General features: G+C 41.4%; 1 long non-coding RNA gene across 1 annotated transcript in view; it reads right to left on the bottom strand.

Moving 5' to 3' along the window:
* Window positions 1-26205, bottom strand: part of LOC149748418 (uncharacterized) — a 117804-nt gene that overhangs the window by 55168 nt on the left and 36431 nt on the right. Inside the window, exon 3 of the long non-coding RNA XR_016394215.1 lies at window positions 14283-14378. This is a non-coding gene — a long non-coding RNA (uncharacterized LOC149748418). The remainder of the gene's footprint in view (window positions 1-14282; window positions 14379-26205) is intronic.

Here is a 26205-nt window from a genome sequence, read left to right on the forward strand (position 1 = left end):
AACATCTTATACTTATCTTTTGGTGCACATATATATCTGACTCTGTAGAGTGTATATCTGAAAATAAAATTGCTAAATCATAGGAGATGCATGTGATCAGCTTTTGTAGATCTACCTAAGAGTGCCTAAAGAGGTTGTACAAGTTAACACTCACATCAATAGTGTGTGAGAATCCTCACTGTTCTGTATTCTCACCATCACTTGGTACTCTGTCCTTTTTAATTTTAGCCATTTCAGTGATAGTTCTAATTTCCATATCCTGAACCACTCATGACGTTGAGCGTGTGTTTATTGGTCATTTGTATATTTTCTTTGGAGATGTGTCAAGTATTTTTTCTGAGTTGGCTTTTTACTTGTTAATACGTAATATATATGTATATTATATTCAGGGTACAAGCCTTTTGTTTTATGTGTATGTATTGAGAATATCTTTCTTGCCATCTCATTCTCTTTTTTGTTTTTTTTATCTCATTCTCTTTATGGTGACTTTTGTTGAACAGAAGTTCTTAATTTTAATAGATCTTAATTATCACTTGTTAACTGTCATCAACAGTAAAATGGATAAATAAATTGAGGTTTATTCACAGAATGAAATACTATACAGCAGTGAGAATGAATAAATCAGAACTATTTGCAACAATATGGATGAACCTCACACAACACTGAGGGAAAGAAGCTAGACACAAAAGTATATATTATTTTAGGTTTTTTTTTTTTTTGTTAAATTCCAAAAGCAAACTAATCCATGATGTTAGGATACTGACAACTTTGGCTGGGCTGTAATAACTGGAAAGGGGTACAAATGGCTCTCTTGAGCTGCTGGCGGTAAATTGTTTCTTGATCTGAGCACTGGTTACCCAAGTTTGCTCAGTTCGTGAAAGTTCACATTATTGACATGATATGTTTACTTTGATAAAAAGTTATGAAAGTAGAGGTTCATATGCCTGAGCTCCAACTCCAGAGGGCCTGGATGTCCGTGTTTCCTAGTGACTCAGATCTTCAGCCAGGGCCAAGGAACTTTAATCAATACTCTGGTCGTAAATATCTGCAGATATAAGGATTAGAAGCCCCATTTCTTGAAAAATGTCTACTTTGTTGGACACACTTAAATGGTGGGATTATAGGAACTTCCCTGGTGGTCCAGTGGGTAAGACTCCGGGCTCCCAATGCAGGGGGCCCAGGTTCGATCCCTGTTCGGGGAACTAGATCCCGCATGTCACAACTAAGAGTCCACATGCCGCAACTAAAGCCACAACTAAGACCCTGCAGAGCTGAAATCATTAATTAATTAATTAATATTAAAAATAAATAAATAAATGGTGGCATTATAGAGTTATTTTTTCCTGTTTCGTTACCACCTAAATTACAATGTTGTTTTGTGCAATTATTAAAATCCTGTGAATTACACTTCTCCATTGTCTCATTCATTTTTTAAATTGTTGTTTTGATTCTCTGGAAAGAAACATTTGCTTGTAAGTCTAGAAATGTGGTGAGAGGGAGGAGGGACAGAAGCTATGAGAAACTGAGAAGATAAACATGATCCTCATGGTGCTGGCTTTCCTCCGTCTTGTGCTACTCTGATTAGTTCCAGCCCATAGCCAAGCATCCTCATCTGACCAGGTGTGGGGGGAGAGTGGCGATGTACACCTCTCAGAAGGCAGGGTCCAAAGTTAATGGGGTTCTGCAAATTATGGAACAGAGTGAGGTCCTGAAGAACAGGAGAGACAGAGGCAGCTGCAGCTGCCAGGCACAGGTCTCTCCTGGGCTTTCTCTCTGCCTTCTCATGCCCTGTGTCTGGCAGTTTGAAAGCAGACTAGTCATTCATCATTTTTTGCAAGGGCCTATGAAAAGGGGTATGGACTCTGATGCTGCTAGACAGATTCTAGTTTAGATCAGAGGCCGAGGACTGGGGAATGATACACAAGAGGGAGATGACATGTTAACACTATATTTGTGAGCCTGGAAGGAAATATGACTCTGGATAATGGTGATACTGGCTAATGGGGTCAGTTTTGCAGAGACAAAGAGCCCCCATTCCAAGTCATTTGGTGGTTGACTGGTTTTCACACTTTAAAAAGCCTTCCTTCTTATTCCCAGGCAAAACAAATCCTTCCCTCCTCTATGGTTCTGCTGCACTTGGCGCTTGTGTATATCCCACTAACCAGCAGCATCACCTGGGAACTTTTAGACCTGCACATCCTTAGAAGCCGAACCTACTGAATTAGAAACTCTGGATACAGGGCCCAGTGATCTGGAGTTTAATGAGCCCTCCAGGTGATCCTAATGCAGGCTAGAGTGGTTCTCAAACTCTTGGAGTACCTGTTGCTTTAGGTGAAGGGCACCTGTGCAGTACACCATGTAGGACTTGGAAATCAATGGAATGTAGGAAGGCAGAGAAGTATTAAAAGATGAAGATGTTTCTAGTTTTGGAGACTGGATTAGTTGTACCATGAGGCCAAATAAGGAACACAAGGGGAGGAGATATTTCAGTTTGTTATTATTTGTTTGTTTTGTGGGATTCATAGAAGGTAAGGAGCAGGTCATAAGTTTGGTTTTATGACTGTTTTCAGATGTGCGAGCTCCATGCATGTGTGTTTCACTAAGTGGCTCGAAGTGTAGATCTGGAAATGTGAGGTCTGAGATGGGGCTATGGACAGCAGGAAGCGCTGGTTATAACAACAGCTGAGGAGCCACATGGGCCTGGTTTTAAATCCAAGCTCTCCACTTTTAATTCTTTGAGCTTGGGTAAGTTCTTACACCTTCCTGAGCCTTTGCTCCCTCATCTGACAATTAGAATAATCATACCTACCCACAGAGTTCAGGGAAGGATTGAATGAGACAACATGTTTAACTCAATTAGCAAAGTTCCTGGCTCATAGAAATGGCTGGTGCTACTACTTTATAGATTTGTGAGACTGCAGAATATAGATGGGAAATGCAGGCAATGGAGTGGAGCTGGTCACCAGGTTGTGCAAGAGAGAAAAAGCAAGACTGAGCCTGAGGATGCCAACATGTGGAGGGGGCCAAGCAGGAGCAGCGAAGAGATTAACGAGAAGGCACAGGTTTAGAGGCAGGAAGAGGATCAGAAGAGCGTGGCCTGTGGGTCAACGGATGAAGGAATTAGATCAACAACTGCACACATTGCAGCAACTAGTCAGGACTGGAACTAAGAATTAGCCATTTTGTTTGACGATGAGAAAGTCAATGGTGACTTGGAAAACAGCAATGTCAACAGAAGTGTGACGGGAGAGGCAGAACCCTCCAGCCACATCGAGCAATCCTTATGCTGTAAGTGTAGTCATTAAAATGGATCCATAGTTGGAAGAGAGAAAGGGAGTGTCATCCACCTTAAAAATGGGAAGAGCCTAATTAATGGCATTAGTACACGTAAAGGAATAATTTTGCCCAGATCAAAAACCTAGGAGTCAATATTTGTTTCTTTCCTTTGCATCTCACATCTGAGTCATCAATTACTCGTATTGGACCGATCACCAAAATAAATCTGTAATCCATCCACCTCTTTGCTCCACTGCTGCCACACCAGTCCAAGCTACCCTCATCTCTCTTCCCCAGGCAAATGCAATAGTTATAACTTCTTTCCTCTCTTGCCTCTCCACGTGCCTCCCTACCCCTGCCCTCTTCCCAGCTGCCTCAGAGATTTTTTAACATATAAATCAATCACAGTAGTCTCTTTGTCAAACCCTCCAGAGGCTTCTCACCATACTTAGCAAATAATCAAAACAACTCACCTTGGTGGGCAAAGCCCCACTGATCTGTTTCCGCTTCCCCTCTGAGCCTATACAGTCCAATATGGTAGCCACCAGCCACATGTGGCTACTGAGCATTTGAAATGCTGGTAATAGTAAAAAAAAAAAAAAAAAATCTTTAATATTTCTTTAAAATCTTCATCGCAGTAAGTTCTACTGGACTGGGCTGCTCTGGCCTGATCTGCTATGTTCCCCCTTGCTTACTGGATTTCAGCATTGCCGGCTGACCTTCTGCTCCTCACTCACATTAAGCTCCTTCTCCCCTCAGGGTTGCTGCACAGATTGTTCTCTCTGTCTAGACTTTGTTGCTCGTTGATCTTCAAACTACAGCCTTGTCTCAGCTTCAACGTTACCTCCTCAGAAAGGCCTTTCCTTGCCACCCAAATGAAAGTTTCCCTATTATGTTATCTTCAAAGCATTTCTGGCTAGGTAAAGACATTTTCCCTATGGGTTGTTGACTTGTTTATTGCCTGTGTCCCCTTTTAGGATGTTACTTCCCCAAGGGCAGGAACCTTGACCCTCTAGTGTAGGTGGAGGACTTAAGCTTTGAAAAATAAGAGGCAAGGTTGCTGAATGTGAGCCTGCTGGGGATAAAGGGATTTGAGAATCCAGGAAACCTAGTAAGGAACTGCTGAAAAGGATTTAATTACAGCTAAGGGGGCCACTGGGCATCACTGAGGATCCAGAAGGGAGTAGACGTCATCAACAGTTTGCAGTACAATCTGTAGTGTGATTTTTCTCCAATAAGAGGAAGAGCCCAGATATGCTTATCACATTTAACCCTCACAACAACCTTTGAGGTGTGCTGAAGTGTCCCCACTTTACAAGTTATTAAAAGCAGAGAGATTAAGGACCCTACCTAAGATCATGAAGCTAATAAGTGGAGAAGCTAGGATTTGGCCCCTGGCATTCAGAACCCAGAGTCAGCGCTCTTAGCCACATCACCATATTGCCCCTCTCCTTATTAGAGCTGCGCATAGTGGGTATTTCATTAAAAATGTGATAAATGTCCATTGCAGGGCTCCATGATTTCCCATCCCTTCCAAAATGGTAAACCAGGCATAATAAACAAGATGAGACAGATAACAATACCATTTGAATAAATTTACATAAGTCAAACTTTTGCACAAAAACAACACACGTAACGCAAGGATGCACAGAAAAAATAGACATTAAATACTTTAGAATGGTTAAATAAAAGAAAATTAGAACAGAAATAGAGATACAGAAAACAAACTTATGGTTACCAGAGGGTAAGAGGGGGGAGGGATAAATTGGAAGATTGGGATTGACATAAACACACTACTATATATAAAATAGCAATAGATAACTAGTAAGGACCTACTGTATAGCACAGGGAACTCTACTCAATAGCCTGTAATGGCCTATATGGGAAAAGAATCTGAAAAAAGTGAATATATGTATATGCATAACAGATTCACTTTGCTATACACCTGAAACTAACACAACATTGTAAATCAACTAACCTCCAATAAAAATTTTTAAAAAAGAAATTAGGGAAAAACAGGGAATAGATAAATAAAACAAGAGAAGAGCCTTGCATGGACATATAATGATAACATGCCGTGAACTAAGAAATAGGACTGGGCCCTCTGCTCTGAGGCCAGGGAGACCACGGGCTGCCCAGCCCATCTCTCTAGCTGTGAGGACCAGGGTCAGAAGCTTCCCTCCTCCCCTCAGAGGTCTCCCACCATTCTAACCTCACAGAGCTTGGGGTGACATGGGGAAGGTTTCAATTCATACAGAACTGCTTATAAATATTAAAAAAATTTTTTTACTATTACTAGCATTTGTCACTCAAAAATATGAATGCGTATCAATTTTAGGTGAGGCAAAAAATGGACCTTCAAATCAAAAGCCTATAAATAAAAATACTATATACTTTGGTGGTTCTCATCTTTAGAATAACTCAAATACACTTCCATATATTAGGAATCCACAGCACTAAAGCATGGCCCAGGGATCCAAAGTGTGTGTGTGTGTGTGTGTGTGTGTGTGTGTGTGTGTGTGTGTGTTAAAAGCAGCCCCGAGATGATTTGCATGACCAGTCTCACTTGGGAAGCATTGCACTGCCACTGAATGACTACCAGTTTCCTAGTCAGACATATAAGGGAGGGACATTCCAAGCACAGACAAGGACAATGCAGCATGGAAAGTCCTGGTAAGTTCTGGAAAAAGTCATCTACTAGAGCTCTGGTTTGTGGAGATCGGTGGTAGAAGCAGATGTGATGGGGTCAGACTCCAGAGGTTCTAGGAAGCAGGGCTGAGAGTGCTACACTTCACCCTGGAGACATCAGGGGCGGCACAGGTTTAAAGCAGGTGGTGGCCCGATCAGGTGTGCTGGTTGGAGGCGTGACTCTGGCAGCCAAGTCCAGTGGACTTGGGCGGAGGGACTGGCGCATGTGCTAAGTTAGAAGAGGGAAGGCAGCCCCGTGGACTTGCTGTCTAACAGATGAGGGAGATGGAGGATAATGCTTAATTTCCTGTCCTCAGAGATCGGGTGGAAGGTGGTCCCTTTCTCCAAGTACAAATTGTACACAGATAAGGTCAGGAGGAATAGGGCTGAGCCACCCTGGGAATAAATAAACCTCTTCCTTTTTTCAGTCATGTAAACCAGAATGTGGATGTTTAAACTGTTGTGTTCATTTCATCCTGACTCTGCCCCTAGGCTGGAAGCCTGGGAGGAAGGAATAACAATTGCAGTTTATTTATTCCGAATACAAATGCTGTGTACAAGTAGCTCAGCTTGCTCAGTGTCTTGTGTTTGATAATTTAATTTAGTCTTCTGGCTCCCTGGGTCTGTCTGGTCTTGGTGTGTAATTGCTTAGCAAATCTGCCACCTCTTTAAGTCTTGAATCATCCTGGTGAGTATCACTGACCTACCAGACTATATTGTTGGTCATGCTGGTTTTGAGCATCTATATCCCTTTATGTTTTAGTACTTTCTCCCTTCTACCCAGATCATTCCCTTCTCGTCTGCCTTGTTAGACTCCTTTTTTTCTCTGCCTCAGTCTTGCTGGATATTATAAAAGCAAAAGTTATCATTTCTTATATAAAGTACTACTCTAGTAAGCATGTTACAGTTCAGCTCAGCATCCTCCACAGTGGTGGCTGGGGAAGTCCCGCCGGGAAGATGAGCAATAATCCAGCAAAGAGATAAGACATGGACAAGGGGGGGTCAGGAAATGAGAAAAAGGGAAGAGGCCCAAGGATTCACATGGAGACTACAGATAAATGCATTGAGGGGAGAGACAAAAGATATTTAAAACATTGGAGATCACTATTCAAGAAAGATGTGACAAAACAGAAGATTAAACAATAATCACTGGGGGCAGAGATGTGGGTCAGGCAGATATTTTCACTCAATTCTAGTATAGTAGAAACAGGCATCATTGCTGAAAACTTGAAAAGATTTAAAAAGAAACAGCTTCTTACTGTAGCAATTCCACCTAAGTTAACCTCTGTGAAGAATTCTATCTGGTTCAGTGACACATATGAGATTCCAGAGAACTTGCTCCCTGCACTTACGTTTAGGGTCCCAAACTGACTGGCCTCCCCTGCTGAGAATCCTACCTCCTCCCGACAATAGCAGGAGAAACCAATAGAGCATTTAATTCACATTAGAAGCAAAAAAATGCAAAGTCCAGAGGAGAGCAATGGAAGAAGGAAAATGCAGTCAGTGAGGGTTGATGTCATTAGGGTTAACATCAGACTCACAGAACTTTGTCCAAATCTAGCATCATTTTTTGCTACCTCTTATTTAAAAGGTTTTGATTTATGCACTCTTTCCTCATCTAGGGTATGGATTTTCACAGGCATATACTGCGTTCTATTTAATCTGTGTATCCCTAGTAATGGATGGTGTACCTAGCACAGAAAAGGCACTGAACACATATCTGATAAAGGAATGTGGTTATTTTCTTGACAAAATGATAATAATCGAAACTCTCACTAGAAAAAAAATTCACTCTGAGAATCATCACCTTAGAGACTTAAAGAATTTGGGAGTCTGTACTCTGTGCTCCTATCCCTTTAAACAGAGTGAGCCCACCCAAGTATCCTACTACATCTGGCCTATAAGATCCAGTCGCAGAGAAAAATTATTCCAGAAAATTTCCCTGGTACACTCCCCACTTACACCAGATCCACTACTTCTGCTGCTACACCCGGCTCTCCAGACTCGGGGCTCAGTACCTCTGACATTGATAGGTGCTCTGCGCTCCTTCAGGTTTGATGACTGACAAAATTTCCTCTCTGGTTCATGAAACCTCTGCCTCCCACCTGGCTCTTGTGCCTGCTCGCCCCCCAGTGATTATGATTTTATTAGGCTCCAGAAATATCCTCAGGATAATCAAATCAACCCTCAGAGTGCTAAGTCAACTTAGCAATGAATACACCATGAATTGAATTAATAGAGACACCTGTGTTCATTTGGGTCAATGACATTGGCATGGCTGTTCATAGCAATCACCTGGGGAAATCTAAAACTCTTGACTCCTGGTTACCACCTCCATCGATTCTGATGTGATTGGTCTGTGGTGATGCCTGGGCATCAGAACTTTTTAAAATTTCCAGGTGATTCCTATGTAAAGTTTTCAAATCACTGCTTTAGGTTGAAAACCAAACTGGCACCATTTTTCCCCCAAACTGCAGAGAATAGACATTACTAAATGAAAATGAAACAACTTCTTAGCATTGTGTCCTAGTCTCTTGTCTGAGTATATAATAGCACCTATATAAGGGTTACTAGATGAATGTAGCTTGGCTTAGGTGACATGTTAAAAACCACCCTGCAAGTAAAATGAAGTATGTTGGCTGAAAAGGTTTCAGACTTGTTAGAACAAATAAATAATTCCAAAACGTTAATGCCATGAGGATTGATTCTCCTCTCTAAACTGAGAAGCAGGGGTGAATGTTCTCCCCACTTCCGATCTTAACTGAAGGCTGAAAGCTATCTGTCCCCTCAGGATGTGAGTCAGGATCTCCCACCCCACAGAATTAAGAAGGGTTGGCATTCTCTGACTGGCCCCTCCCACCTGCCCAGGATTGGCTCTTTTCATATCTGGAGAGATATGGGCCTTAGCTCTTAAATGAGGGGACAAATGTCAACCTCTGGGTCTGACTCATGCCTAAGACATGCAGAGGGTGTCCTCAGAAGCATGCAGGGCTCCTTCTTCAGCTGTTCTTTAAACAGCTGACAGGGAAGCTCACCTTCCAGACACAACAGCTGAGGAAGCATTTGGACTCAGCTTCCATTCCTAAGACTCCAGAGATAAGGGCATGGCCCAGCCCTGGGTGCTGGCATCTTCAGCCTTAACTCCTGTGTGCTGTTTGTCCCTCTCTCTAGACCAGAAGGGCCTGCTCATACTTGGTGCCAAAAGCAAAAGCTTCGATTTCTGGGAAAAAAGGGGGGCAGTTTATTAAATTGAACAGAATGGTTAACAATGCTGTGAAAACTATACTACGTGCAGTTTAAATAAGCTGCACGTCTATGGTCTTCTTTCATTAGGCCCATTATTCTAGTTCTCTTTGGAAGCTTCTCTGAATCTCCCACCTGGGGAGGCCTGTCTTAGGATGGAGCTGGGAAAAGAGTGGTCACTAGCTGTCCACAACTCGCACCATCCCTGACATGAGATTCCAAGTGGATTCTGCCACAGCCCAGATAGGATAGCCCCCACAGGGGGTGGCGCTGTCATTTAAGAAGACTCCTGACTCTTATCTCTGAACACATTTGGAGAGACACTGTGATCACCTGTCTACTTGCTGGTGGGAGAGAGAGGGGAGAGGACATCCATTATTGGCTGGAGCTACAGCTTGAACAGAATCAGAGACGGGCAGAAGGAAGCAGGCATGCCGGGAAGGCCGACATATTCTCTACTGACAGAACTAAGTCGTAGAGGGACGAGAGAAAGCTCACAGCGGGACTTGTGTGGACTCAGGAGAGGGTCAGCATGTGAAGAGCACACTCCTTCGTTATCTTGAACAATTACCTGTGGAGATAGCGATGAACTGGTCTCCTTGGCAACGGAGGCGCCTGGCTCCGCAGGGCTACCAGGCAGGCGTCTGCAAGCCTGGAAGGAGTGCGTTGCTCCCGCCTCTTGTCAACACCCACACCATCCAGATACATGTCCTGCCACTCCTCTTCATTGCTGTCCGTCATCTACTGCCTTCGAATCACTCTGAATCACTGAGTGAAACCCCCTCCACTCCAAATCTTGAGAGATTTCAGCCTCTATGAAGATAGCCAGTGAGCAATTTTACTTCCCAATTCCTGATTGTCCTTTGCTGCACTGCATTTCAGTCCCCTAATCCAAGGAGCTTGTCCGGGATCTTAATATCCTGGAAGTGCCCCAACTCAGAAATTCTAAACTCCAATCATCTGTTCTCAGATCACCGCCTACACACTTTCTGCTCTACCTTCATACTCACTGCATCTGTTCACAAAAAAAACCTCTTTAACTCCTCAACCCATTCTCTCTTCACAGTCTAGCAGGACCTCGTTGGCCTCATCTGCCACTACGCAGCCCAGGCCCCTTTGCTCTGAATTACTATCTCACCAGAAAAGTCAAAACCCTCAATCAACGCTACAAGCTACCTCCTCTGATTCTAAATTCTGGCATTGCTGCTGCCATGCAGGATGGCACAATGCGACAACACAATCGTTTCTAGTTTCCAACCTCAGCTGAGCCCTCCGCAGTGTTTGTCAACCTCTCTATTTGTTTTTGACCAGCTTCATCCCACCTTCTCAACGGCTCAGTCGATTGCTTCACTTCTTACTTTATCCACCAAACTGGCATCAGCAGCAGCACAGTCAACACGCTACCTCATTTCACTCGTGCGCGCTACAAACTTGTTCTCCACCTCTGCTCAGATCTTGCCTTGGCGGGCAAGGTCTTCCTCCCCCCACCATCACCGAGGGCCTTGCTCCATCTCCCTCCTCCCTCTGGAAGTGGCCTCACCAATCTTTCTCTTGTTTTTCTTTACCTTCTCCATCTCCCTCTCTGCTGACCCCTCCCTGTGTCTAGAGAACTGTCGGCTTTCCTCTCAGTCCTACCCCCTGATCCAGTGTACCCCATCTGGCAAGCTAGGGTCCACAGGAAGCCTATCTTTGTGAATAAAATTTGACTGGAATATGGCCATGCTTATTTGTTTATATATTGCCTACAGCTGCTTTCGTGCTGAACAGCAAGTAGTTGAGTAGTGGTGACAGAGATCACGCGGCTCACAAAGCCAAAAAGATCTGCTCTATGGCCCTTTGTAGAAGATTGTGGGTTCCTCCATACTCACCACCCTCTTCCTTCCCTCCTGGCCACTCCTCAATCCATGGTAACTGTGATGTTGCTTCTGTGTCTTACCACCTTCCTAATCTTCTCTTCCTCAGGTCACTGAGGTGACTCACAATTTCCTAATTCAAAGGTGGGAGGGTGGGGGGGGGGAGATTTTCTCATTCCTTAGTCACTCCTCTGCTGCACTGGACATTTGGAGATCACACTGTTCTTGAAATTCTAGGGAAAGATCCCAAATGCAAATGCCCGGAGGAGCCAGGCAGGCTGTGTCAATGAGCGAAATGGCCACATTAAGATATGCGCGTGGGGGGACCTGGAGAGCCTGTACCCATGGCAAAAGGGAAGCCCCTGCACTGCTGTGAGGAATCTAGGCCCTACATAGCCAAATGTTCCAGTGCTTCATGGGAAGCTAAAAATGCAGACTTTATGAGGCATCGCTCAACTCTTAAAAGGTGGGAACTATTTAAAAAATATTACAAACCCTCAGGAGCCAGACAAAATGAAACTTTCGGCCAATGTGGCCTAATGGCTGTGGATTAATCCCCCTGGTTCCATGACTGAACTTTCTTGGTTCCCTTGGGGAATCCTGATTTTTGCTGCTGGAGGTTCTCTTCAGCCAGCCTGCCTCTGCCTTCTCAGATGTTCATCCCCAGCTCATGGGTCTTTTCTTGCTTCACAGTTTCTCAGGTGAAATCTCAAATCTATCTCTCACTCTACCCTAGGCACCTGCTTCTGACTCACATCTCCATATGGGAAATGAACTGCTCCACCTGGAGATCCCACAGATACTTCAAAATCCACATCAGCCCTCCCCCACTTTCAACCCCTACACTTTGCCAAGCCTACGCCGAAATTAAGACTCAGGTTCCTCCCAACCAAGCTGTCCTCCTCTCCATCTTTCCAATAGGATTGAGGTGCCTCTCCCTGTGTCCTCAGAATATTTTGGTAACTATACTTTGTACAAAGTATTATAATTATCTGTCTCCATTTCTGTCTTACGCACCTAGAGAATAGCCTCTCAGTGGGCAGGGACTGTCACATTAATCTTTGTATCCCCAGCTTCTAGCAGAGTGCTGACACATAGTAGGTTCCTAATAAATGTTTGGCAAATTAATACACAAACAAAAAAAAGAGAAAGATGCACTACAAAATTAAATTTCCAAGTTTTCTATGCCTTCAGAACACTTTTACTAGTGTAATTTTTATTTTATGGTGTCTTTGGTATATAGCTAGTATTACTGTTAACATGTTAGTATTGTATCAGGAAAGAATGTAATTTTCCCTTAATTGTGATTTTTAAAAGCACTTGTTTTCATGCTAAAGGAAAACTGTCTTATGTCCAGCAATAAAAACTAGTAAAATGTAATAAATTGAAGTCAACAAATAAAGTTGGATTTGCCAAATAAATACATCATAAACAAAACATAGTGAGGGCATATCTCTTCTAAAAAGTGCGATTTACTGGGAGAATTTACTACCACACATAACAGAAAAGGTAATTTCTTGATCTTAAAATCTTGTTATGTGGAATGATAGCTAACAATGAAACAAAGTTTCTCTCAAGCAATTATAGAAGGCAGTGATTCCAGCTTTCTGGAGGGACTCGTAATGCCCTATCATGTATTTGATTTTGTGGCATACTTTTAAGAATTCTATGAGCTATACCTCTTGGGAAAGGTGGCGGGAGTGGGTCAGGGTGAAAATATTTAATTGATATCAGTTTTATTTTCACCCATAGTTAAGTGCCTGGGACTCTCCATCATTACTACTTGCAGCTAAGACATTGAGAGGAAGTTCTCCTTTTCTACCATTAGGTGGCAGTATTGCTTTGGGACAAACAACAACGACACTTTTTAAAAAAAAATAATTTCTAGACCTATGTTTGATCTTTATTTTATTCCTAAACTCTAGGCTTCAGAGTGCCCAATACAAATAACAATGGAGTAAACAAGGTACAGACATGATATTTGAAGAAAACATTCAGAACCTTGTCTTTGCAAGAAATGCCCACCAATTTCTCTCCCCCCAGGAAGGCTTCTTTTCCATCAAGTAAACCTAGGGTGATGATTAAGGCAGAAAAATAGGCACCATGTTGCAAGTGGTAAATTTGCTTCTTTGAGAACCTCCAGATTGGGTTACATCCAAATCACTAATCTACTCCCCAGCCTGGCAAGAATCTACTCTGAATATGTATTCACATATGTCTCTTCTTTACATTATTGGTGGGATAGGACTGGAGAAAGGCATACAAATTTGTTGATGCTGTATTAATTTTTTAAAATGTATCCATGTATATAAGCCCATGTAAACATAATACTGTGTAAGATATAGAACGCTTCCAGCACCTCAGGTTTCCTACGCTCTCTTAGTTTTTAAAACCAGGAAAAGATTTCATTTCTCAAATAATGTATTCAGAACAAAACAAAACAAAGAAAACTCCCAAGGCAGAATAGTTGGAGAGAGGGGTTGTCCTACTTTATACATTGATCTGGGTCTCTTTGTAGCCTTGAATAGGAACTCTGTGGTAGATGCTTTTTGGAAGGTGTATTCAATGCATGGATGGGATGGAAGATACCAAGTCACAGTTAGGACGTGGAGCAACTAGAACTCTCGTGCATCAGTGGTGGATGTGTAAAGAGATGCAGTCACTTGGGAAATCTGTTTTGCAGTATCTACATAAGCACACCCTATGACCCAACAACTCTACTCCTATGTTCATATAGGAGTATGAATACATACACAGTTTCAAAATGCATACACACTTTCACCAAAAGGTGGGTACTAGAATGTTCAAAGTAGCAAATGGCCCATCAACAGTAGAATGCATGACTAAATTGTGGTATATTCACACAATGGAATACTATACAGCCACAGAATGAATCATCCACAAATACATATAACAACATGGATGAATCTCACAAACATAATATTAGGGGAAAGAAGCTAGATACAAAAGAGTACATATGTTATGATCCTCCTTTTATGAAGTTCAAAATTAATCTATGCCCTCAAGTGTGGACCATAGTTACCCTTGGATGGGAGTGGTGATGGGAGAAAGTGTTTCTGGGTGCTGGTGACATTCTGATTCTTGGTGTCACAAGTGTGTTCAGTCTGTGAAACTTCATCACCTGTACACTTATTTTAGGAAACATGTAAATTATACTTTAAAGTTTTTAAAAATTAAACTCTAGACAAAAGTCACTTCTACCTGGAATGACGATGTAACGGGATGAAGGAAATACCATTTCAGTAAGGCCCTCAAACACGGGTAAGCCTTCCCAGGTGGAGATGGAGAACGGGCGTTCTGTAAAAAACGGAATCCTTTAAGCAAAAGCACGGAGGTTAAAAAGAGTAAGGAATGTTTGCAAAATGTCGAAACTGGCCAAAGAATAAGATTGGTATAAGAAAGAAGCAGTATCTTAAACAGCAGATCCTGCTTCTTTCTTTCTTATACCAACATGCTCGATAAGCATTGCTTGACTCTTTAAAGGACTTAAATACTGCAGGATTTTTCAGGAGTTCTCCCAAAGGCAAAATTCTTCACAAGGAATTTGACAGGTTCAAGTCGAAGAGGCTGTGCAGTCCTGTGTGTGCAAAAGAAATGTCCTTGGTTAGGTCACCTCGTGGAATGTCTCCTGGCACGCTAATGCCTTCCTGCATTGTCCTTTTTTTTTTTTTTGCTGCATCCTATCCTTTGCCTTTAAATAAAGAAGTAGGAGAAAAGTCTCACAACTAGACTGAGGGAGTCTAAAGAATTGGGTCTCTATTTGTTGGGCAACATAGTGAGGTTTTTATTTTGTTTTTGTTTTTTAAGGGAGAAGCAAAATGATCGGATGTACACTTTGGGAAGCTCGATGTGCAGGATGCGCAGGAGGAAGGAGTAGCTGCAGGCTGAGGGGGTAGCACTCAAGTGTACAAGACCCCCTGTGATCTGCCCTCTTCCCACCCACCTCTTCATTCTCGTCCTTCACATAACCCCACCCTGCTACAAGCCAGTCATCCCATCACTTGCAGTGCCTCCAACCAAATCCAGCCCTCCCGGCTTTGCACACGGGGCTCCAACCCCTGGCAAGAGCCTTTCTCTGTCCCCTCTAATTAGGTTTACACTGAAAAAGAGCCATCTCTCCTCCCAGCAGCTCTCCCAGAAGTTTTGCCATAAAACAAATCAAAGCCTGCAAGTACGGAACTTGTCTTCAGGATCAAAGAATGTGTGTGTAAATCAAGTAAGGAACATAAGATGCAAACAGCTTCTATTGTTAAATCATGTGCAGAAGCTGAAGGAAAAAAAAAAAAACGATTAGTTTTTAACATTAATTTACAAACAAGAAAGTTTCATTCCTGGGCCTCATCACTTTCAGTAGTTTATCTGGGGTCTTGAAAACCACAGAAACTTGTAGTAACGTCCATAATGACAAACCACCAGGAATTACCCCAGAAGATAACCACAGCCCGATTTTGTTTTGGTACACAATGTGCTGTCCTTCCCCCTCACCACACTACCGAACAAAAAGATGCTTCCCTGTTACTGGCAAGAAATTAGAAATTGCGTATTGTGTCATTAGATCTATTTGTATAGGCCCAGATTGCAAAATGTTTGAAGAAAATGAATAAGGGCTAAAGAGAATCATCTGGACGTTTTCCAAGGTTCAAAAGGAAACAGGGAAACTCAAGTAATTCACATCCTTTACACCTTCTAAGCAAAGCACACCATTGAGCATTAAATGTAGTCATCCACAAGTGCAAATATTGGCCAAGGTGACACACATGGCAGGCAGTGGCAAATGAAAAGCACAAATATTTGTAGAGGGTTTTCAGTGCTAGGACCCAGCCCTCGTGAAGTAGAATGGAAGCCAGTTGACGCCTCTTGGAGAAGGTGGGGCAGCAGCATGCTGGCCACTGGCTGAGTGAGATGATTGATAAGCCCAAGGTTTCCAAATGAAGGGCAGGAAGGGAATTGCTCATCTGGAAACCCACGGGACAATGGTCTTTGCTGGAACATCAGTATTTTAAAAGTTTAAAAATACTGATGCTCAGCCCCCATCCTCAGATTTCATTGGTCTAACGAAGGTCCCCCATGTGGGGTTTTTCCAGGTGATTCTACGGTGCAGCAAAGTTTAAGAACCACTGAAAGAGCAGGAAGGCAGGGGAGCTAAAACTGTGGGGTGAGTTCAGGGTTACAATAGTCCCCTGATGAGAACTTATTCTCACCCCAGCCCACCCCTCTCCACCCCACCACACTCACCCGACAACCACCAGCTCAGTTTAATGTCTCCCAGGTCAGGCCCCTAGAAGACTCATCTACACCCTCCCCGCCCTGCAGCCCTCACCCCGGCACAGCTCTCTAAATCGATCAGCCAGTCACCAGGTTCTCTCTATTCTGCATCTTAACTCTCAAATCTGCCTTCTCCTTCCCATCTCCATAGTTGCTGCCTTATTCTGGTCATTTGTTTGCTCAACAAATAATTATTGAGTGCCCACTACTGTTTAGGTATAGGCTATGTACACTGTATTGGTGAATAAAACAGACACAGTCTTTGCCCTGTGGGGCTTACAGCCTAACGGGGGAGAAAGACTATAATCAGGTAAGTGATCAAAAAAGTTTAAGATCAGAAATGTAAGAACTGAGAAGGAAACAAGCAGCGTGCGGTGAAAGAGTAGGGGAGGTAGAAGGAATCTGATTAGACAGCGAGGGTGGGAGGAACTTTTGGAGGGTCACATAGATTTTTTCTAAACTCTCACATAATAACCTCGGTCACATTCCCTGCCACTCCATTCCCCTGGCAACCACCAGAGTGAATTTTGTAAAAGCCCAGACACTTTAGTAGGCTTTGTAGCCTCTTCATGACCCAGCTCCCACCCACCATGCCAGGATCACATGTCCCTGAGGCTCTAACGCCCTCAGGCCACTAGAAGCTGTGGGGTCACCATGGTCTTTCCAACCCACTGTGTACACCAGTGCCCTGCCAAGAAGGCTCTTTCCATGTCCTCCATCTGGCTTGTTCCTATTTGTCTCTGAGAACACATGTTATGTCACCTCCTATGAGAAGCCTCATTGGACCCTCCCTAGTTCGGTGGTGGGGGCTTCCATTCTTCTGGGGTTCTGGGGCACTCCATGTTTACATGAAGCGCAGCACTCTCCCCTCTGTAATGTGACTAAAGTTTTCCTGGTCTGCTCCTCCTCTGACTTGGAGCATCTTCGGGACAGAGACTATATCTTTCCTCTCTGTTTCGCGTGTCTGGCACAGTGCTTGGCACTTTAAGACACAGCAAATTTGAATGTACATGTGGAAGGTCCTTTGCATGTTTTTGGCCTCTTAGCTGGTCCTGCTAGGTCTTAAAGGGATGTAGGGTGACCTACTGTCCCAGTTTGCTTATAAACACTAAAGGCAGGAGTTAAAGATATCTTCTATCTCCAAAGCCCAAGTTTTTTCCACACAATGAGGTCACAATTTTCTCTACACTGTTTTTAAAGTCACTGACACCATCTAAATTGAATAGCTGACAGATAGACGATGATGTTAGAAATTTTTGAAAAATACAGATAAACAAAAAGAAAACAGTCGCTCAAATCCCATCTCCAACCACAGTTGTTGTTAACATCATGGCATGCATCCTTCCAGACATTTTCCCACACAAAGTCATCACATACAAACACATCCAGGTGTGACCGGCATAAAGGTATGTGTGAACAGGCACTGCTCTCCCCTCTACAGTTCCAGTGCCGTGGCTGCAGTATTTCACACAAAAGAGACTACTTATTTGCTGCTCAGAGTTCAAAAACTGTGGTTCAAACACAGTTGAGGTTTTTTACACCTCACCAGTTGCTTAAATCAGAACATGTTACTTTCATTTTAGGCTGTGTATTCTGTACCTTTATTATAGCCTCAATATTTTCAAACTCTCTGTGAGCTTGTCCTATCCACCTCACAATCTTTTTCAGTCTTTTTCTGAACAATTTCTATCTGGGGTCCTCAATCGTCCTGCTCCAATGTGGGCTGGGAACTCTGTAGGCTGCTGCCCAGCAATCATCCTGGGACTTTACTTCCCTGCTTCCTGTGTCCCCCACCTTCCTCTTTCTTAGATTACTCTCTCTTATTGCTAAAATCCATCCTCAAGTACTTTTTAAAGAAAAGGTATGTTGGAGAAAAAAAAATTCTAATCCTTAAATATTTGAAAATGCCTTTTTCCCCCTTCAAACTCAATTGATAGTTTGGCTAAGCATAACAATAATCTGGATTTAAAATTTTCCCCAGACAACTTTGAAAGCCTTTCTCCATATTTTCCTTAGCATCTTATGATGCTGAAAAGAAGTCTGATGCAGTTAATGATACTATTCTTTGTAAGTCTTCCATTCCCCCCCCCTTTCTCCAACACCCGCCCCACACCAGGTTTTAAGGTGTGTGTTGTGTTTCTCTGTGTAATTACTAGGTACAAGGGAATGTATATTTTACAGAGGTTGGCAAAGTAATGCTTCCCACACCCTTCAAAGATGTCCATGCTCTAATCCTAGAACCCGTGAATTCATTCTTTTAATTAATTAATTTTTTTTTTTTTTGGATGCTCTGTGTGGCTTGTGGGATCTTAGTTCCCCAACCAGGAATGGAACCCATGCCCCCTGCAGTGGAAGCACAGAGTCCTAACCACTTGACCACCAGGGAACTCCCTGAATTTGTTCTTTTACGTAGCAAAAGGGATTTGGCAGACGTGATTAAGATTATCTACTTAGAGATGGGGAGAGTATCCTGGATTATCTGGGTGGGCCCAGTCTAATTACATGAGTTCTTAAAAGTGAAGAGCCTTTTTTGACTGGGTCAGAGCTGGGACAGAAGAAGGAAGAGATGTGAAGAGTGAGAGGGACTTGAGCTGTCATGGCTGATTTGAGGATGGAGGATGGGGACCATGAGCCAAAGACCACAACTGGACTCTGGATCTGCCCTCAGCTGACAGCCGGCAAGAGAATGAAGCCCTCAGACATATCTGCAAGGAACTGAATCTGCCAGCAGCGGAGATAAACAGGAAACGGATTCTCCCTTAGAGCCTCCAGAAAGGGACACGGCCCTGATGGCGCCTTGATTTTAATCCAGTGGAGCCCATACTAGACTATGACCTACAGAGTTTAAATTAATGAATTTGTGTGTGTGTGTGTGTGTGTTTTAAATATGTATAGTTTAAAGCCACTAAAGTTTGTGGTAATTTCTTACAGCAGCAACAAAAAAAAAATACATTTATATATTAAGTGCTGCCAAATTTCCATTCCAAAGGCTGACTTTATTTATACTTATGCCAATAGTTGATGAGAAAACTCTTCTTCAAAACCTTCACCAACATAGGATATTTTCAATATCTTAATTTTTCCAAGCTGATCCTGAAAAATATTTTATTTTTATTTGTAGTCCTCTAATTTTGTAAACAAGGTTGAACATCTTTTATATATTTGTTAAAGATGTTTTGTTTTGCTTGGAATTACACTGTCCTTATTTTTAGTCACTAGATTTCTAAAGTTTCAAACTGTTATGACTATGTGTACAAAATGTATAGTGTGAGGTATTTACTAGGTACTTAATGATTTGTATCTCCTTTCTGCTGTGGAAATTATGTTGCCTATTAAACTAGGTGGCAGAATCTGCCAACTGCCTAACTCAATATCGATATCCTCCTCCTTAGTAAGAGTATCCTGATCTTTCTGTGATCACATTGCTGCCCAGAATAAAGGACTACATTTCTTAGCTTTCCTTGCAGGCAGGTTTGGCAAAAGAGATGTAAGCAGAATTATGGGAAAGCTGCTTAAAGGTAGTTAGCACCGTTTGTAACAACCACTCACCCCCCTTTAAAAAAAATTGTTTTGGTCGTTCTGGCTTACTTTTTTGGCCTGGATTCAGACACAATGGCTTAAGTTGCAGCAGCCATCTTCGACTATGAGGTGGCCTTGAGAATGAGGTGGCCTGTTCTACCGTTTAGCATTTACTAGATGGTAGAACAGGAAGGTAACAGCCTAATGTTACCAGTGACTCACTGAAGTCACCAAACCACCTCAGAGCTATCTACTTCTTTTATGTGAGTGAGAAACTTCTATCTTGTCAATCTCTGATTTTTTAGTGATTTTTCTGTTTTATGATGCAGCCAAAGCTGATCCTAATACAGAACGCCAGCAATGATCTGCTATGACTTTTATATCTTACCTTTCCTACAACTCTCTCTCTTTTTCCTATTTTCTAGGTGAGTTTCTTGACTTCACCTTTAAAACTTTCAAAATTTTAATTCCTGCAATTCAATTTTATTTTCCAAGAATTCTTTCTTCTTCCTAACACACAATTTCTTGTTTTATATATGCCATTGTTTTTGACATCTCAGAAGCCAGCAGTTGGAAAGTCTCTCCAATTTTAAGGTGTATGTCTGTTCCCTGAATTCTTTCTTTCCTTTCCTTCCTTCCTTCCTCCCTCCCTCCCTCCTTCCCTTCCTTCTTCTTTCTTTATCTTCCTGTTAGTTTACCTTAGGTTTTTCTTTTCATGTTGGAGACTTTCATCTGATATCTATTGATCCTTGGTTGCTGTTCACATTAAGAATTAGGCAATAATGGGACAAACTAACATCACATGCCTCCTGATGAGATGCACTGAGAAAAATCCCTTCCTTCTGTGATTTGCTGCCAATAATGTACAGTCTGAATTTAATCATGAGGAAACATTAGACAAACCTGAACCGAGTGACATTCTACAAAATAATTGAAGAGTAGTCTAAAATGTGAGTACCATGAAACACAAAGGCTAAAGAATTGGTCCTCATTAAAAGAGATTAGAAGAGACATGGCAACTGAATGCAGCATGATCTGGAAATTTCTATTGCTGAAAAGAACAGTTTTTTTTAAATTGGAAAAATCTGAATAAGATCAACAACTGGATAATAGTATTATATCAATGTTAATTTTCTCATTTAGATCTTTTTTTGTACTTGTGTGAGAGAATGTTTTAAGGAAATACACACTGAAGTATTTAAGTATAATGGAGTATCATGTCTATAATGGGGAACCATCAAATGGTTCAGAAAAAAAACAAAATGTATGTATATCTATCTACCTATTTGTCAAGAAAAGAGAGAGAAAGGAATAAACATGTTAACATACTGATATTGCAGGAACCTGGGTATAGTGTATATGAGAATTCTTTCCTCCAACTTTTCTGTAAATCTAAAATTATGCCAAAATAAAAACCTTTTTAAAAAAATATGGCAATAGAAAGACTCTGGGAGCTGCATGTACATGGGCTGGTTAACGGTAGGTAGGATTTGTGCAGCCATGAAGCCAGCTGTAACTCTAGGAACCCTTAAATGCCAGAATAAGGAGTCATTACCTTGGGAATGCTTCCTAGTCATCTGCCCTGGTTTTTCCTAGGCAATTTCTTAAGATTGTTTAAACCCTCCAATTTTTGCCCTGGTGTTAATGACCGTCTACAGATCCTTTCAGTCCAATTTCTTAGTCCCATCCCCGATTGCATCTACTGTGTCAAAGTCTAGAGCTTGTCTGGGCCTCTTCCAGACAGTCAGCTCCCTGGTGTGTTCTTGGCTATGGCTTCCTCTAGTCAGCCTCAACAATCAACACTCATTCATCTTCCAGAAATTTGTTGAACTCTCTTCTCTACCAACAACCCCTCCCATTTCTTTCACTGTGTTATTTTTGTTTTCATTTTTTATATATTTTTCTTCCTAGGCATGTGCTTCATCAGCCATCTTGAACCAGAATTCTTTAGATAATTTAATGTTAATTTTAATCTGAAACTTATTACTGAAGGAACATATCCTTTTTCTATTTTGGGGGGGTGGGGAAGCATATCTGACAAACTCCTTCAGCTTTTCAACATTTCATATTGTTATAAGCCTTCTCAGATCACTATAGATTGTGTTAAATTCTCAGCCCTTGGTATTTTTTGTCATACTATTTATTTGGTCATTTATTTTAGTTATATTATTTAATTATTTTATGTGCATTGTCTTCTGTAACTTCACCTTATGGATTCAGGTTTGCTAAGGCCAAACACAATTTATTCCTTTCTTTATACTCTATCTGAAATAAGGATATGCCCAGAAGAATAGGGCAGCCAGCATATCACATGTGATCTCACCATCTCTCAGCCATGGCTGATTGGACCTGGTATGGGCTCCAACTGGGCAGCCAATCCATTGGTTGATTCAAGTCAAGTCACACTTTCAGCTGGTGTGACTTGACTTGAGAAGATGATCTGGACCAATCAGATTCCCTCCATTGTGAATTCAAACTATAAAATACAGAGATCGTTACTAGTCAGTGGTGAGTACTGTATTGGAATAACAAAGCCATGACAGTTCAGTGGCTGAGGCAGCCATTTGCAAGATGATGAGTAAGCAAATGAAACTGATCTTCAGAGAGATGAAAATGGTATAGATGTGGAGAAGAAGCTGAGACTAAGTGAGAGAGACTGTTTACCTCGGCTCTAAACAGCTTTCTAGTTTGTGTGAGGCCCAACTGCACAGAATTCTGTGAAATATCTGTAACATTGACATACATCTTCCTTTTTAATAACTAAGCTAGTTTGAGTGGGTATCTCTTTCTTGTAACCGAAAAAAAAAAAAGTGTTAACTTTATTTTAATTTCCTGATTTTTGTTTTTTAAAATGTAAAGAACTCTTTATTAACAAGACTATTGTTGGCTGAAAAAAAAATGCACAGCCTAAAAGTTGAGAACTATATTTTATTTGGCCGACAAAACTGAGGACTTAAGGCCAGAAGACAGCCTCTCAGATGGCTCTGAGGGACTGCTCCCAAGAGGCAGGAGTTTTGCAATAAAAATCAGGTAGTCTGAACATCAAAAGATTACTGTTAATTAAAGAAAATCAGGGACTTCCCTAGCAGTCCAGTGGTTAACACTCCGTGCTTCCACTGCAGGGGGCACGGGTTAGATCTCTGGTCAGGGGAACTAAGATCCTGTATGCCGCAACCAGGTCTCTCAAGTTAATGAATTTAGTGCTTTTCTACGTATAGGAAGATGCAAGAGTCTGGGCTCATTGAAATCATTCCTTTGATATGTCCCTTAACTACCTAGAGCCAGTATCCTGCTTTTCTCCATCCTGAATCCCCTCAGGGTACACAGTTACGGGTGGCTGTAGTGGCTGAGGGATTGTTGGCTGCAACATCCTTTGTTTATTGATATGGCAGGGAATATTTTTTATCACACAATACATAAAAATTAACATCTATCTCAATCAGTACACAAATTAAAATGTCAGAATTAGATTTTTTTTTTTTAATCCTCTGATAGAACGTAGAGTCTTCTTCACTAATCCTTCACTGTTTTTAGACAATTTAATCTAATTCCACCACTAGAGTAAAATTTCTTCTGGGGAAACTCAGTTTTGTTGTTTCAAGAGTCAAGGAACAGGCATGAATTTCCCATTGTAAGCTCTCCTGTAAAAGTTCTTGCCAAGAACTGATTAGGGAAATGTAATGCTTTCTCTGCTCCCTTCGTTTGCCCTTCTTCATCTTACTGCAGAAGCAGCAGGAGAAAGATCCAATGCCTTCAATGTGTTTCCATACTTGCTATTGTGAAATTATACCTTATTTCAGTACTATTCTCTACATGATCGTGACCTTTGAAGCTAGAGTTTATTCTTGTTTTTATATCAAATGGATCAGATATATCATGGGTTTTGGGAAAAAAATGTATATAGTTATAAGAATATCCAATCAGAATAAAATTATCTCACATACTTAAACAAATTCTAATTTTTGAAAGAGTTATAAAAGAATTTCATGATAGTCCTCCAAAGTGAGTTCCTAAATGTATGGACCATGCCTTTTAATTCCTTTCTACATTCCCTCCAAAAAAACAAACAAAAAAAGTTTTAGAGCTGTGTAACCTTCAGCTGTCCAGTAAATGTAGTTGAATTGAATCATTTCAATTACAAAAAGAAAGTTTTATTAAACATTTGTGCCAAGTTTCAAGATGAAAATACACTTAAAACAAAGTTAGGAAATGACACTAAAATTTTTGAGTTGCATAACTCAGCAGTTAAGAGTAATGTTCCAAAATCAGCACTGCCCATCTCCTGTGAATAAGCAGTTTATTTTGGCAACTGCAGAAGCTTGTCTTGGGTAGATACATAATGACCCATGCCATTGCTGTTCTCTTCCAGACCAGTTAGAGAGTTATTTCTTATGCAGCTATCTAACTGATTGCTAAAGCTAAAACAAGTATGTTTCATATTATTCTCAAACAATAATTTTTTTCCACTTTAAAATAGTTTACGTGGGCTTCCCTGGTGGCGCAGTGGTTAAGAATCCGCCTGCCAATGCAGGGGACACGGGTTCGAGCCCTGGTCTGGGAAGATCCCACATGCCGCAGAGCAACTAAGCCCGTGTGCCACAACTACTGAGCCCGCGCGCCTAGAGCCCGTGCTCCCCAAGAAGAGAAGCCACTGCAATGAGAAGCCTGCGCACCGCAACAAAGAGTACCCCCGCTCACCGCAACCAGAGAAAGCCTGAACGCAGCAACAAAGGTCCAACGCAGCCAAAATTAAAATTAATAAAGTTATTTTAAAAAATAAAGTAAAATAGTTTATGTTCATTAAAAAAATTCTGACAATTATGACACAGTTGGAAAAATAAATTATCCAGAGTTCCATCATCTAAACAGATCCTCTCTTTTTTTAATGTGTAATGCAAAGAATTTTATTTATTACATCTCTTCTTTTTTTCTTCCAGTTTTATTGAGATATAATTGACATATAGCACTGTACAAGTTTAAGCTATACAGCTTAATGATTTGACTTACATACTTCATGAAATGATGACCATAGTAAGTTTAGTGAACATCCATCAACTCATACAGATACAAAATAAAAGAAAAAAAATTTTTTAAATTTTTCCTTGTGATGGGAACTCAGGATTTATTCTCTTAACAACATTAGTATATAACATACAGAAGTATTAATTGTATTTATCATGTTTTACATTACCAAACAGGTCCACTCTTAAAATATTCTTCTTGTTACTTTCTTCTGAAAAACCAAAACATATGTATTTTAATTGCTTTTTGCATAGAAAAATAAGCTAATCTGTATGAAATGGCTGAGTAATTTATGATGTAAACTATAATACACCAGTTGTCTGTGAGTTCTCCCAGATTTACTTTTGTGCTCTAGGTCAAAGTTGCCCTGCTGGAGGAAACACTTTAGCCCCCGTCCTAGTGTGTGTGCTCCAGTACAGGTATGTTGAGGAAGGAGGAGGAAGCGTTCGAGAACGGTACTTCTCAAATTGGGCTGTGCATAGGAACCATCTGCAGGTCTTGTTAAAATGTAAGTCAGCATTTCAAACAAGCTCCCAGGTGATGCAGAAGCTGCTAATCCACGGACACACTTTTAGTAGCAAGATCCTCACATAACTGGGAACATAAGAGAACTGATGGAAGAAATTTTTGCATTCACACATCTATAGCCACCATTAAGCCATTGCCACATCCCTGACCCATTTCTGGGAAAACATGGGACTATTTCTCATACCTGGAAAGTTTCCCACAGACTGAGAGTGGAGTAAGGACTGATGCATTGCCATGCAAGTGAAAATACTGAGCACCCACAGTGAGTCTCTCCTCTGCAGGGGAAGCCTTGCAGAGTTCACAAAGTACCTGTTCATCTCTTTTCCTTTGGTAGTAATATCTATGATATCTGGGCACAGGGTCTACTAGAAAAAGGCTACACTTCCCAGCTTCCCTTAAAGCTGAATGTGACCATGTTACCAACTTCCAGCCAATGGGATCTAAACAGAAGCGTGTGTGCAAGCCATGGTTTGAGGATGGCAATTAAATCAAATTAAATTAAGATATTTTGTTCTAGTTAGGATAAACTGCAGCCTAGGTGCAGTCAACTAAAATTTTAATTGAAAGTGCATACTCCAGAGGTTGTTGCTAATGTTCCAACTGAAAAACCCATATGTTATAAGTGAGTACTCTGTTTCTGTCATCAACATCTGGATTGACACCAGATTCTTTGCTAATGTTCTCAGTGAATTTCAAAAACAGGGTTTTAAGTCTACTAACTAGTATATTGAATGCCAGAAAGGAACTCTCATTGGTTAACTTAAAGATATTTAAGATATAAGCTTGGTCT

Source organism: Delphinapterus leucas, chromosome 9, assembly GCF_059928025.1.
Source record: "Delphinapterus leucas isolate spDelLeu-1000000601 "Yukka" chromosome 9, BTC_Dleu_Yukka2, whole genome shotgun sequence".
NCBI classification, from domain to species: domain Eukaryota; kingdom Metazoa; phylum Chordata; class Mammalia; order Artiodactyla; family Monodontidae; genus Delphinapterus; species Delphinapterus leucas.